The 12185-nt window shown below is 44.2% G+C and overlaps 1 protein-coding gene across 2 annotated transcripts in view; it reads left to right on the top strand.

Moving 5' to 3' along the window:
* Window positions 1-1022: 1022 nt before the first annotated feature.
* Elmod1 (ELMO domain containing 1) overlaps window positions 1023-12185 on the top strand; it is a 53960-nt gene continuing 42797 nt past the window's right edge. For both annotated transcript variants that reach the window (XM_005347362.3, XM_026779127.1), the window contains exon 1: window positions 1023-1311. The gene's annotated coding sequence lies outside the window, so the exon portion shown is untranslated. The remainder of the gene's footprint in view (window positions 1312-12185) is intronic.

Genomic DNA, 12185 nt, shown 5'->3' with positions numbered 1-12185 from the left:
CTCTCCGAGGAGGAAACCCCTGTCTGCCTTTATTGCTATTTTCTTGGCACATAGTTTCAATGGCTGCACAAAACAATCGGTTTAATTGGTTTACCTTCTTCTACAGCAGTAGCCGACCATGTTAAGTACTGTGACAGTGGTGCGTGCCTAGGTGATCTCTGACAAGGGGACATTAGCTAGCGTTGGAGACAAGTTTCAGAGAAGGTGGCATTGCTCACAGTGAGTAGGGCTTCATGAAGTGGAGTAGAAAGCAATGTATACCAGAGAGAACACAACACCGTGGGCGAAAGCAAAGCTTCATGAGGAATGGTCAGTTTCAAAGGCCATCCTGTTTCTCTGTGTTGTCCAGAAGCTCTTGCCTATGAAGAAGAGTTCTTTATAAAACAGAAAATACAACTGAGAGAGAGGGAGTGGCAATGGGTGGGGTGTTTAGGAGTTAGGCCATTCCTGTTTCCCAAATAACTGCAAACCAGGATGTGTGTAATTCTTCCCATTATAATTAAGCCTGGGATAAGGTGTTGTTTCTGAAGCCCTGGTTGAAATACAGGTGTGGACCTGGGAAGGCTGAGCTCTCAGGCACACCTAATTAAAGAGCTGGTTCTTGGTCAACTTGACCTGACCTGTCCAAAAATCAGGAGAGGCAGAGCTTGCCTGGGAGACAGAGGACACAGGAAAGCAACTGACGGTTGGGTACCTGAATTGAGAGGAGGTTGAGGATGAGCTAACAACAAACTTTGACTTCTGGGCAATCCTCTGCGGAGGAGTTGGAGGAACACACCTTGTCCTAGATTCTTCGGGAATCCCATTGACAGGTCTTCCAGGTTCACACAGTCCTAGACTTCTTTAGGGGTGGTAGACTCCTGGGCAATTAAACTGGGCCACTGCGGGCAACTCCGCAGTTTTAACCCTTTCCTTCCAGGTTCAGGCGCGGGCCACGCTCTCATTCCTCCCCGCCGCGCCCGCGCCCGCGCCCCGGGGCTCCGGGACTGAGCATGCTCAGTAGCCGCCGGCGTCTAGCTCCCAGGGAAACCTCTGCACGCCCTCCCCAGCTGCTCTCGGTCGCCTCCTCGCCGCCGGCCGCCCAGGGTGCATCCCGGTTTGCAGGGCTCCACGCGACCCAGATTCCCGCCCCTCCCCCGCCCCTCCCGCGCCCGCAGCCAGTGCGGCAGCCGCGGCCGCCTCTGTCCAGCTTCCGCGAAGGGACCAGCCGCGGTGGTCACGGTCGCCAGTGCGTAGCCAGAGCGAAGACGGAGATGGAGACCACACTGGCGCTCTCCTGGAGCTGCTGAGCCCACCGCTGTCCCTGACCCGGTGAGTCTCGACCCCAGAGGATTCGAGGGGCGAATGCCCTTGGAGAAGAGAGAGGCGGCTGCTGAGCTGCGTAGGGGACAGCAGAAACGCTCGGGGTTGGGGACAGTGAAGGGACGTGGATGAAAGTGCGCACTACCTGGGTGCAGGAGCGCCGGGGTCACCCAAGACTATAAATCCTCTTTCTCATCCTGCGCATGGAAATTAACACCCGCGGCGCTGCGGGTCAGCGCTGGAAGCTGTTTGGGTCCCAGGGGCGCGGGTCGCCTAGCGACTGAACGCCACTGCAGGTGCCTAGAGAGGGATCCGAAGCCGGGGACAAAGGGCGGCCTGACTGGGACGAGTGGAGGGTCCTGACCCACGGGGAGCCCTCGGCCCTGCGGGTCAGGCCCCAGGGCGGTGCCAGGCGGCAGAGTGGCAGAGCTATAGACCGGAGGTCTCGGAGTCTCCACCCCGAGCCAGGTCTGCGGGGCTGGCGCGCTGCGCCTCCTCCCACTGTGGGAAACTCCACTCTTGGAGCATCTCCGGGGCAGGTGCAGTTGAACAGGCAGGCGGAGAACAACGGCCCCGAGAGCTGTTAAAGACAGAACAGTATTGCGAGGCATGCTGTTTTTCCAAGTGCCTTTATTTCCAAGTGTGGGCACTGACTACTCCCCCTCTTGGTGTGTCTGCTCAACCTCTAAGTGGCGAGTCCGGTAACACACCTTATGAATATTTCAGAAACGACCTCACAGACTCGCTTCAGATCAAGTTTAATGAATATGTGTGGGTGCCTTTCTGCCCCACACAGACAGATGGAAGCCTCAGCCACCGCTTGGAGCTTTCCGAATTTCATGTCTTTCTCCCCACAAACCGAGAAAAAGACGTCACAAATCGCCGCGAGCTTTAGATTGGTGTCATAAATTGAGGCTGTCATTTGGAGAGACTGATTTTAGGCAGGCTTTCGGTCTTTGTTCTGCATCTCAGCAACGTGAGTGTGCGTGTTGTGTCGGTCGCTCGACAACTGTCCTTAACTGGTATTACCAATATGGTGGAAAGCAGGTAGCGTGCCTACATTGGGATAAATCATAATACCTTGTTGTCTTTGATACCACGGGGTAAGAGCAGTCTCAGTCATTCTCTTTCTGGAAGTTTCCTTTTGAGGTCAGTCTAGTTGAAATTTTGCCAAAGGCACACATTCTCCTTATTCCTCACTATTGTGAGATATTTCTTCTTGACCTCTCTCTTATGGGAAAAGGGATGCTTTCTCTGTAAGACATCACCATCAGGAACAGCAACATGTTTTATTGCAGGGAACTTCCTGGCTTGAAGCAGACTTAAACTTTGAGCTGTAACTCTCATGTTACCATCACAATTAACCAGTAAACCAGCAAGCTGACATACTACATAGCTGTCAGGACTCTAAGATGATACACACTGGCCTACAAAGTCAGCCCTCTCCGGGTCTGTGAGAGACAGGTAGGTAATCTGACCCATCTCTAAGGAATTCTGATGTTGACCAAAAGCTCAAGATTCCCTGTGAAGAATAACGAGGCGATAATTCCCAATCTTGCAAGACGGCTCATACAAGGAAGAGGCTGGGGTGCTTCTGTTTACAGATGTTTCATATTTAGGAAAGGGTCTCCCTAGAAGACTACCACAGTTACATCACGGGCGACCTCCCTCTCTGCCTGCCTGGCTGCTTCTCCCAGCCTGAGGACAGTGAGTGCTGCTGGGCTAGGCTAACTAGGAAAAACAGCACTGGGGTGAAATTTTGCTCATTTTCTCTATTGTGTCCTGAGGATTCCACTGAAAATACGCAAATGTTAGCTTCTGAGAGATTTTTGAAGCCAACATTGGAGTGTCTTCTGTGCTAAAAATTGTTGATGGCATTATAAGGGAATTCTAAGGAATTAACAAAATCAGGGAAATATTATGTAACAAGGAGCATTTCCTAAAGCATGTCACCAAATCACTCAGGACGAGCCCCAGCTGCATTCACAGATGTAAAACCTGGCTAGTTGGGAAGTTTGCAGAGCTCCCGCACAGACTTCCAGGTGTGTCAAGGAAGCAGACCCCAAGTCCTCCAAGAACGCTTTGAAACATTTTTTAGGATTTGGCAAAAAAAAAAAAAAAAAAAAAAAAAAAAAATCAGGCTGCCTCCCTAAATGTGAATTTAAACAGCAAATACTGTTTTAATTTAAATATGTCACACATGATATTTGGAATTATACTTTAAACATTATTAGTTGTTTCTCTGAAATTTACTTTGGACTGGGCAGGCATTTTTGTTTTCCCTGGCAACCCCATAATGGAAAGGTATTTTTCCTCCTTTTTTGGGTCGCCTACAGGTTAATAAAACAAAATGGAACAGAAGTCATATGCCGCTCTGCAGACAATCTGGGGCAAGCTCAGCTCTAGAGTTATTGAGAATAGCTCATGCCTGAAAGTGAGTATTCTAGGTTCTGCACATCTTTCCCGAGTGCTTCTACTTGTTAGGCTTTGTGAGAGTTGCCAAGAATCTGAAGCTGAGAAGAAGCAGGGGCCAGAGATGTAGCAAGCCCCACATCAGCCAGTGTAGGACTTGCTTTGTCAGAAGTGCGAGGTGTATATTTGTCAGGGGTGTGTACTGTAAAAGCCTGGAGGAAGACACAGAATTCTGCTAGATAGCTCCATCAAGGAATGAAACAGTCAGCTACCCGGCAGTGCTGACAGGGCTGGCCTCAGGTATGAGAATGAATTCTAATCACGGGAGAAGAGGAGCAAAGAAAGTGACATGGGAACAGAATGAAGCCAACAGTTTCAGAATTTTTATCCGGTAGCCTCTGTTAAAAACACAGAACAGTCCTGTCCTGAATACAGTGTTTCAAAGCACTCCTCCTCATCTTCCAACTTTTACGTTGTTTCCTCCCCCACAAGAGACTTGTAAATAGTTTCCGATGGCAATGAAGAAGGAGCAGAAATGAGGGTAGGGATTGGTAAATGGCAGTTAGGCAAAGGTATCTGTGCATTTAATTAAAAAACTTTTAATTTTTCAAAATGTGTGTGGCTTTTTTGCCTGCATATATGTCTGTGCACCACATGTGTGCTTGGTGCCCTTGGAGGCCAGAAGAAGGCAACTGATCCTCTGGAAATAGAATTATAGACAATTGTTAGCTGTTATATGGGTGCTTGGAAATAAACCTGGGTCCCCTGGAACCTCTTAACCTCATCTTCAGTGAGCCATCTCTCCAGCCCCTCTCAATGCATTTTACGAAGCAGGTCACCTGCCTTTGACTAGCATTATTGTGTTCTTTCATTGTTCCACGGCCATCCTGGTCTCTTTAGATAAGAAAGCCACCACACAGTATCAAAATGCATTGCTTCTTTAAATTTTACTTTGATATAAATGGAGACATTTAAATGTATCATATGAGATGCCAATCGATATTCAGTTTCTTTGGGTACACTTTCTTGAAATAAGATAAGCATATGTTTAGGTTTTAACAAATCTGTTGCTCTGAGTGGGAAAAGACATTAAATTGCTATCATTTTCTGTTTCCGTGAGTTGTCTTGAAGGAAGCACATGCTGGGGATGGAGAGAAAGTATATCTTACAGAAATAGCACTGTGCGAAAATGACCATATGCTTGTAGTATCAGAGAGTACATACTTAGTGTTCTAAGGGAAATTAATTCCAAGGCAACACCGCAGCAAACACAGCTGTGTCTGTAAAGACAATGGACATCCTAGCTCTGAGGGTCAGGGTAGGGCGTGGCATGGGAGCTGGAGGTTAAACCCATGCAGTTCATGGAGAAACTGGTCGCTTGTTTTCTCATGATTCTAACTGGCAAAACTGCAGTGCTGATCTAGAATGCCGATCTAGATTACCCTTCTGTCAAGAAACCTATCTGTCTTCACAATCATCCTTCAGAATAGCCTCAAATGTCTAATTATGCATATGTGTGTCTAATTCTCACTTTAGTTTTTTTTCCTTAAAAAAATAAAGGTGCTGGGGAGTGTACCTAGGTTTTTATGGATGCCAGGCAAGCACTCTAGTACTGAGCTGTACTACATCCCTGAAAAAAATTAATTTGAGAGTCTCACTAAGTTATTCAGTGTGGCCTTGAACTTTCTCTGTAGTCAAGGAAGGTTCTGAACCCACCTGCCTCAGCTTCTTGAGTAACTGAGATTAACAGGCCTGACCCATAAGACCCAGCTCATATTCTACCACAAATTCTCAAAATCCTAAAAATTACCCTAGTCTTATCAAATAAACGACCATCATCTAAGATAGAGCAGAAAACAGTTTGATTCAGGAACTTACAGCGGTCCTTTTTGCAAAAGGTCAAACATCTTCCTGCCTCATAATTCTGAGTTTATATGAGAGAAAAAACTGTGACCAAGGGACATACTGACATTATTAAAGTTCAAGGCAATTAGAGCCTAGGTCTTGTTTTCAGCAAGGTTTACCGTGGACGCGCACAGCTTATTACAGGAAGCGTCACTGCAGTGGTCCCCAGTGATGACTTATGTGAGCTATCACCCAGAGAGCCTCAGCTGATGCCAGATGCTCATTCACTGTCTGAGTCCTTAGTAAACATCCTGAAATCAAACACTCTGCATACAGAATGTTTTCATATCCCGTGAGCATGTAACCTTCCAGCCCCCTCGTGTCTTACTCCAGTTTCTGTGCTGTAAAATGGAAGACATGAAGTAAAAATCTAACGATATGATGCTGACCCTGATGTCTGTATCTATATAATGAAGGTTGAGGCCTTGCTGTGGTTTCAATAGGTGAACAGTTTTGATCTCAAAGAAATTGGAAACTTATGTAAAGAGAGTGTACTCTAAACGATGCTTCCCATGCTATTGAAATAATTACACATTGGAATTTTTTACATTTTTGAGGTGAAGCAATTTGGTTGTTGCATAAGTAGAATTTATTAAGCTCCTTTAATAGGTCAGTCTCAGCTGGAGATACTGGTGTACATACCTTTAGCCCCAGCATTTGGGAAAAGGAGGAGGCAGGCAGATCTCCAATCGTTCAAGGCCAGTCTAGTATACATAATGAGTTTCTGGCCAGGCAAGGACTCTATCTCTCACCCCCCCCCACACACACACACCAAAAAAAAAAAACACACACACAGAAGCAGAGAGAGAGAGAGAGAGAGAGAGAGACAAAAAAAAAAAAAAAAAGAAAAGAAAAAGTTTTAGACAACCCCCCCCAAAAAAAACAAAGATCAGTCCCTGCAGTAGAGATGACTGAGACAGTAAAGACACCTTCAAACCTGATGACCCAACTTCCACCCTGGGCCCCACATAATGGAAAAAGAGAACAGACTCCGGCATGTTGTCCTCTGCTCTCTGCATACACTGTGGGGCATGCCTGTGCACACTCAGATACACACACACACACACACACACACACACACACACACACACACACACACCACAAACTAAAGAAATAATATGTGTAATTTTAAAGACCAGTCACAAGCGAGCTAATGAACAGCACAGATTCAGAGTTTCTCACATCCTCTTGCACTGAGGTTTCCATTTTAATTATTAGGCTGAATTTATTAATTAAGAGCCAGACGTAAGAGCTTATTTAAGCCGCTGTAACTCTCCTTCCTGTTTTCCCTTGTGCAACTCGGTGGTGAAAAGATGACTTTCAAACAATATGTGTGTCTGTGTATGCGTGTGAACGCCAGCGTCCTCAGAGACCAGGAGAGGACATCGGATCTCCTGGAGCTAGAGTTAGCCAGGTGGTGGTGGCACACACCTTTAATCCCAGCACTAGAGAGGCAGAGGCAGGTGGATCTCTGTGAGTTCGAGGGCTCCAAAGTGAATTCCAAGGCAGAATCCAAAGCTACAGAGAAACCCTGTCTCAGAAACAAACAAACCAACTGTTGTGTGGCCCCTGACAGGGGTCTGAGAATTGAACTATGGTCCTCGGGTAAAGCAGTATGTGCTGTTGGCCTCTGTGCCGTGTCTCCAGCCCTGGTCAAAGGTTTTGACGGTTTTTCACTCATGATGAAGCTAATCATTTCTTTATCTCATAGATTTTTTTATTTTTTGTTTCGTTTAGTTTAAAGGATATCCTCATGACATGAATTCTGTTCCCTACATCTTTTTTTCTCCCCCAGGTAGCATTGGAAATATATGAAATGCAAATCACTCACTGGAGAGCATTTGTCGTGTAAATACATTTCTTCTTTTTTTTCTTTTAAATGAAGCAGAGAGATATTCTATTCAAAAGCTGAAAGACAATTTTTCTAAAAGTTGTGTAGTGTAGTAGACCCTTTACTTTTTTGTTTTGCTTTTTTTGTTTGTTTGTTTGTTTGTTCTGTTTTTAAGTCAGGGTCTCTCTCTCTCTCTCTCTCTCTCTCTCTCTCTCTCTCTCTCTCTCTCTCTCTCTCCCCTATGGAGCTCTGGCTGTCCTTGAACTGGCTCTTGTAGACCAGGCTAGCCTCAAACTCACACAGTTCCACCTACCTGTGCCTCCTGAGTGCTGGAATTATAGGCATAAACCACCATGCCCCTATATTTTTTAATAGAATATTTTCATTTATTCTTTGAGAATTTCACACAAGCATTCAATAGATTTTGAAAACCCACCTTTCCTCCTTTCCTCCATCTATGACCAAACCCCATCACATCCTCTCCAGAGTTCTCTCTCGTTCTCTTCCTTCCTTTCTTTTCTTCATTTTCATTTCTTTCTGTCTGTCTGTCTTTCTTTTTAACAATCCACTGAATCAAATTAGTGCTACCCATTTGCACATGGGTATGGGGCCACCCAGTGGATCACGGACAGTCTGTCAGTGGCCAAACCCCCAAAAGATTCTCTCTCCTCTGGTCGTCGTTGACTGCCAATGGCTCCTTTTGCTAGCGAGGAGGCCCTCTGAGTCCTGCCACATCATCCTGGAATTTTGACTGTCTTGATCTGGTGTAGGTCATGAGCTGTGAGTTCAGAAGCACAATGATGATGTCATGTTCACAAGACATCATTTGACAACACTCTTGCCCATCCTCCAGCGATTGCATTCTTTGTGCTCCCCTTCCACAATATTTCCTGAGTCTTGGGAGGGGAGCAGTTGATACAGCTGTCTGATGAGGCCTGGGCATCCATAACTACTTATTCTCAGCACTTGAACCAGTTTTGAGTCTCTCTGTCAACTGCTGCCCATCATGAAAGGAAGCTCCTCTAGCCGTGGTTGAGAGCAGTGCTAATCTATGGGCATAGCATAAGTATTTAGAACACAGTTGGACAACATAACCACTTAGCAATACAACAGTGATGGATGGGTTCCTCCTGTGGCTTACGACTCTCTCGGAGACAGGTTTACAGTACTAGGCATGGATTCCCTCAGTGAGCAGGCCTAAGATCCTGTTAGAAAGTCGCTGGTCACCCCCAGAACAGTCACACCACTAGGGGCCAGCAGCGTATCTTGCCTGGCAGGTCAGTTCTGTCCTATTGCAGGATCCAGTCCTAAAAGGACTAGCATCTTCCTGTGGCTTTCGTAACACCTTCAAGCACGACCAAAGGTGGCCACGGAAGAAATCAACTGGTCAGCTCCAGATTGATTTCTCTTGATCCTGCAGCTAAAGTGGGACACTTTGGTCTGAGTTTTAAAGTGTCTTTAACCTAAAGATCCATTAAAATTGGCTTTTAAAAAATGTAAGTAATTCCTTTTAGTTATGAAGCTTAATCATAGGTTCTCTTAAAATAGTAAACACTTATTAAAACTGTTAACTGGGATGTCTATTGCATGTATCATTAGTGATGACTTAAAAAGCCTTTATTAAAATGTCTAACATGAATGCTTTCATATTCTATCCTGTGTCTAATGTGTACATGGCCCAATATGTGAGCCCAATAAATACAGATCAAGATTTAACGATACAGATGATTTTGTCTTAGCTGTCATTCTGTACTGTACCAGATAGTTCCTTCACTATTCCTTTGAATGATAGTTCATATATAAATACATATAATAGATTTATAAAAATACGTATACATATAGAATCCTTCTGGAACACATCCTATCAATTATCTGAGAATGTGATAGAGAATTGAAATCTGAGACATGGTCTCATGTTGACCAACTATGTTGAGACAATGTGGAAGAATAGACCATGGGTTTTGCTGGTTTACTTTAGAATTTCTTATTGGCCATAATATTTTTACAACTTTATCAATGATCAAAATCTACATAGGTCATCATAAACATCTCAAAAAGTAGAGAATTTGTATAATAATAATAATAATTCAATTTGATATCCTTTGGCCCAGAAAAAAATCAAGAGTAAGATTATATTTTTAAAGGGTTGGTTATGAGATTAATTTAGGATCTAAAATCAGTTCCAAGACCAGAATGTGGAAGTACCAGCTTTTCTACTGTTGGATTATGGAAAGAGTGTTCTCACTTGAATATGAACAATTGAACTTTTGGTTGGATTCATCAATGTTTTAAGCTCAAACCAAAAAGGGTCAAGAAACCAAATATACAGCATAGTATCTCTATAGAGTGACACCCTTGGGACTCCCTGTGGGAGGTGCAAGAAGAAAGAATGATTTCTCTGAATATGATGTTGGCTCAGATGACCTGAAGATCACCACCTAAATTTGATTGTGGACTTTAAATTGAGTCCCTGGGTGTTTACACATGAATCTACCATTGACTAACTCAACTTAATAAACTATATGTAACAGATAACTATTTTATCTCTGTCCTTTGTTTTAAAATGAATATATAACATCATTATTTTATACTTAATATTCCCTAGGCAACTAAAAATCACAAATTAATCAATTAAAAGTTAAGTATACCTCTTCAGTGACTACTACTGAGTTATTTCCAGAATATCCTTTAATTATGTAAGCTCATATCTGAAACTGTTCTTTTCAGCAGCCCTAAACCTAGGCATGTATCTTAAGTTATGCATCTAACTGAGTGTGACAATGGGTGTGTAGTCCCTGGCATCCCTCTGCATCATGTTTTGGCTTTCAAAGACATTTGTTTATACTATAGAATGGTCATTTGCTAATCGTTTTAAACATTGACTTCAAAATTCCTGTCCTGTATTGGTGACTGTATTCAGTGTTATACAGAGAAACAGAGCCAACAGGATATAGGCACATTTGTGCACACACATACATGTAGGGTTTGTGTGTGTGTGTGTGCATAAAGAGATTGATTACAAATGATGGGCTCTCTTAGTTGTGTCCATAATCTGTTGTCTGCAAACCAGTGACCCAGAAAAGCTGTTGAGATTCTACACAAGAGCAAGAAGACACCAGATCTCAGACATCATCTGAGAAATTACTTCCTCTTTCCTCCACCCTTGTTCCATTCAGGCCCACTGCAGCTGGATACTGTTGACCCATACTGGGGTTGTTGAGTCTAGGGATCCAAACACTGATCTTATCCAGAAACTACATCCAGATATACCCAGAGATAATGTAACTATGACTCTTTGGAGCAGTTGAAGTTGACATGTAAAATTAGCCATCGCAAGACCCCCACTACATTACAAAACAGGTCCACTTCCTACAACAGGTGTTGAAAGTGCCAGGTGTTTCTTTTTCACACACCTTTGAGGCTGAGACCTCTTTCTGGCATCCAAATTCCATTTCAGGGATTCCAGCCATTAAAGCCCCTCTACCAATGCCAGACAGTGAGGAAGCAGTACCAGCCAGTGTCTGGAGCTGGCACTGTGTCTGGAGCTGGCAGCAGAGGTTTCTTTCCTAGGCTGCATCTATGTCACATGTTAAGGAAGTATGGGGGGGGGGTGTTATGTAATGTCCAGACACGATTTCCTTGTCCACCTGGACATCTGGGGATTATTTTCATGACAAATGCATTTTCTGCTTAAATAGGAGAAAGGGTTTATTTGGTTTGGGATTTGGGGTTTGGTTTTTGAGACAATAGCGCAGACTGGTCTTAGATTCTTGGAGATCTTCCTGCCTTAGCCTCTTCAATGTTGGGGTTTTGGGATGATCCACTGTGGCCTGCTAATTTCTGTTTGTGCAATAGTGAGCTCTGATTAGCACAGGACTGATCTTATGCTATTGGAGGGACATTCATCATTGTCTAGGACCCAATGAGTGAACGGCAAAGGTGGGGAGATAGTTATTCAATCTCTTAGTGTTAGTGAGACAAGTCACCTTGTGTGGCCTGAGCTAGTGATCTGGGGATAAGTAAGGAGAGGTAGGGAGTCCAGTGGCAAACTTATGTGGAGATGTATGAATCTATGAGCATAGTGATTTCAAAGATTGCTTTAGGGTGGAAATGGGAGGTGGTTATGAGAAAGAATGCTTGTCAGAACAATAAATATTATGTTTCAACTATTTCAAGAAGCAACATTTTTTTTTCTTTTTTAATATATAAAGTTTTGGTCTCTAGAGTGTATCATGCCTTAATCACCAGTCTGTTCCTGCTCACCCCATCCATAGTTCGCTGAACCTAGGATGTTATTGATATAAACTATCATATTCTGAGTAAAAAGCTTGTGAAAAAAAAAGTCCTTAAAGTGCTTGCCACACATCCATCCATGAGGACCCGAGCCTGTATCCCCATATAAAAAGCCAGGTGCAGCGGCATGTGCCTATAGTCCCAGAGCCAAGAGATAAAAGAAGAGGGTTCTGGGTCCAATCTTGCCAAATCAATGAGATCTAAGTTCACAGTGAGAGACCCTAATGCAAGAAATAAGGCAACAAGCAATAGAGGAAGCCTCTGATTTCCAAGGCCGCCTGCACTCATGCACACACACCCGTCCACACACACCCACACAAAGACCCATTCGCATGCATGCACACACACTCACCCATACACACACACATACCAATACACACACGCACACAAACATACCCATCCATACACACACCCCACACCTGTACACACACACACATACCCA

This window comes from Microtus ochrogaster, chromosome 5 (assembly GCF_000317375.1).
Source record: "Microtus ochrogaster isolate Prairie Vole_2 chromosome 5, MicOch1.0, whole genome shotgun sequence".
NCBI classification, from domain to species: domain Eukaryota; kingdom Metazoa; phylum Chordata; class Mammalia; order Rodentia; family Cricetidae; genus Microtus; species Microtus ochrogaster.
This window is presented reverse-complemented; position numbering and strand designations above follow the sequence as displayed.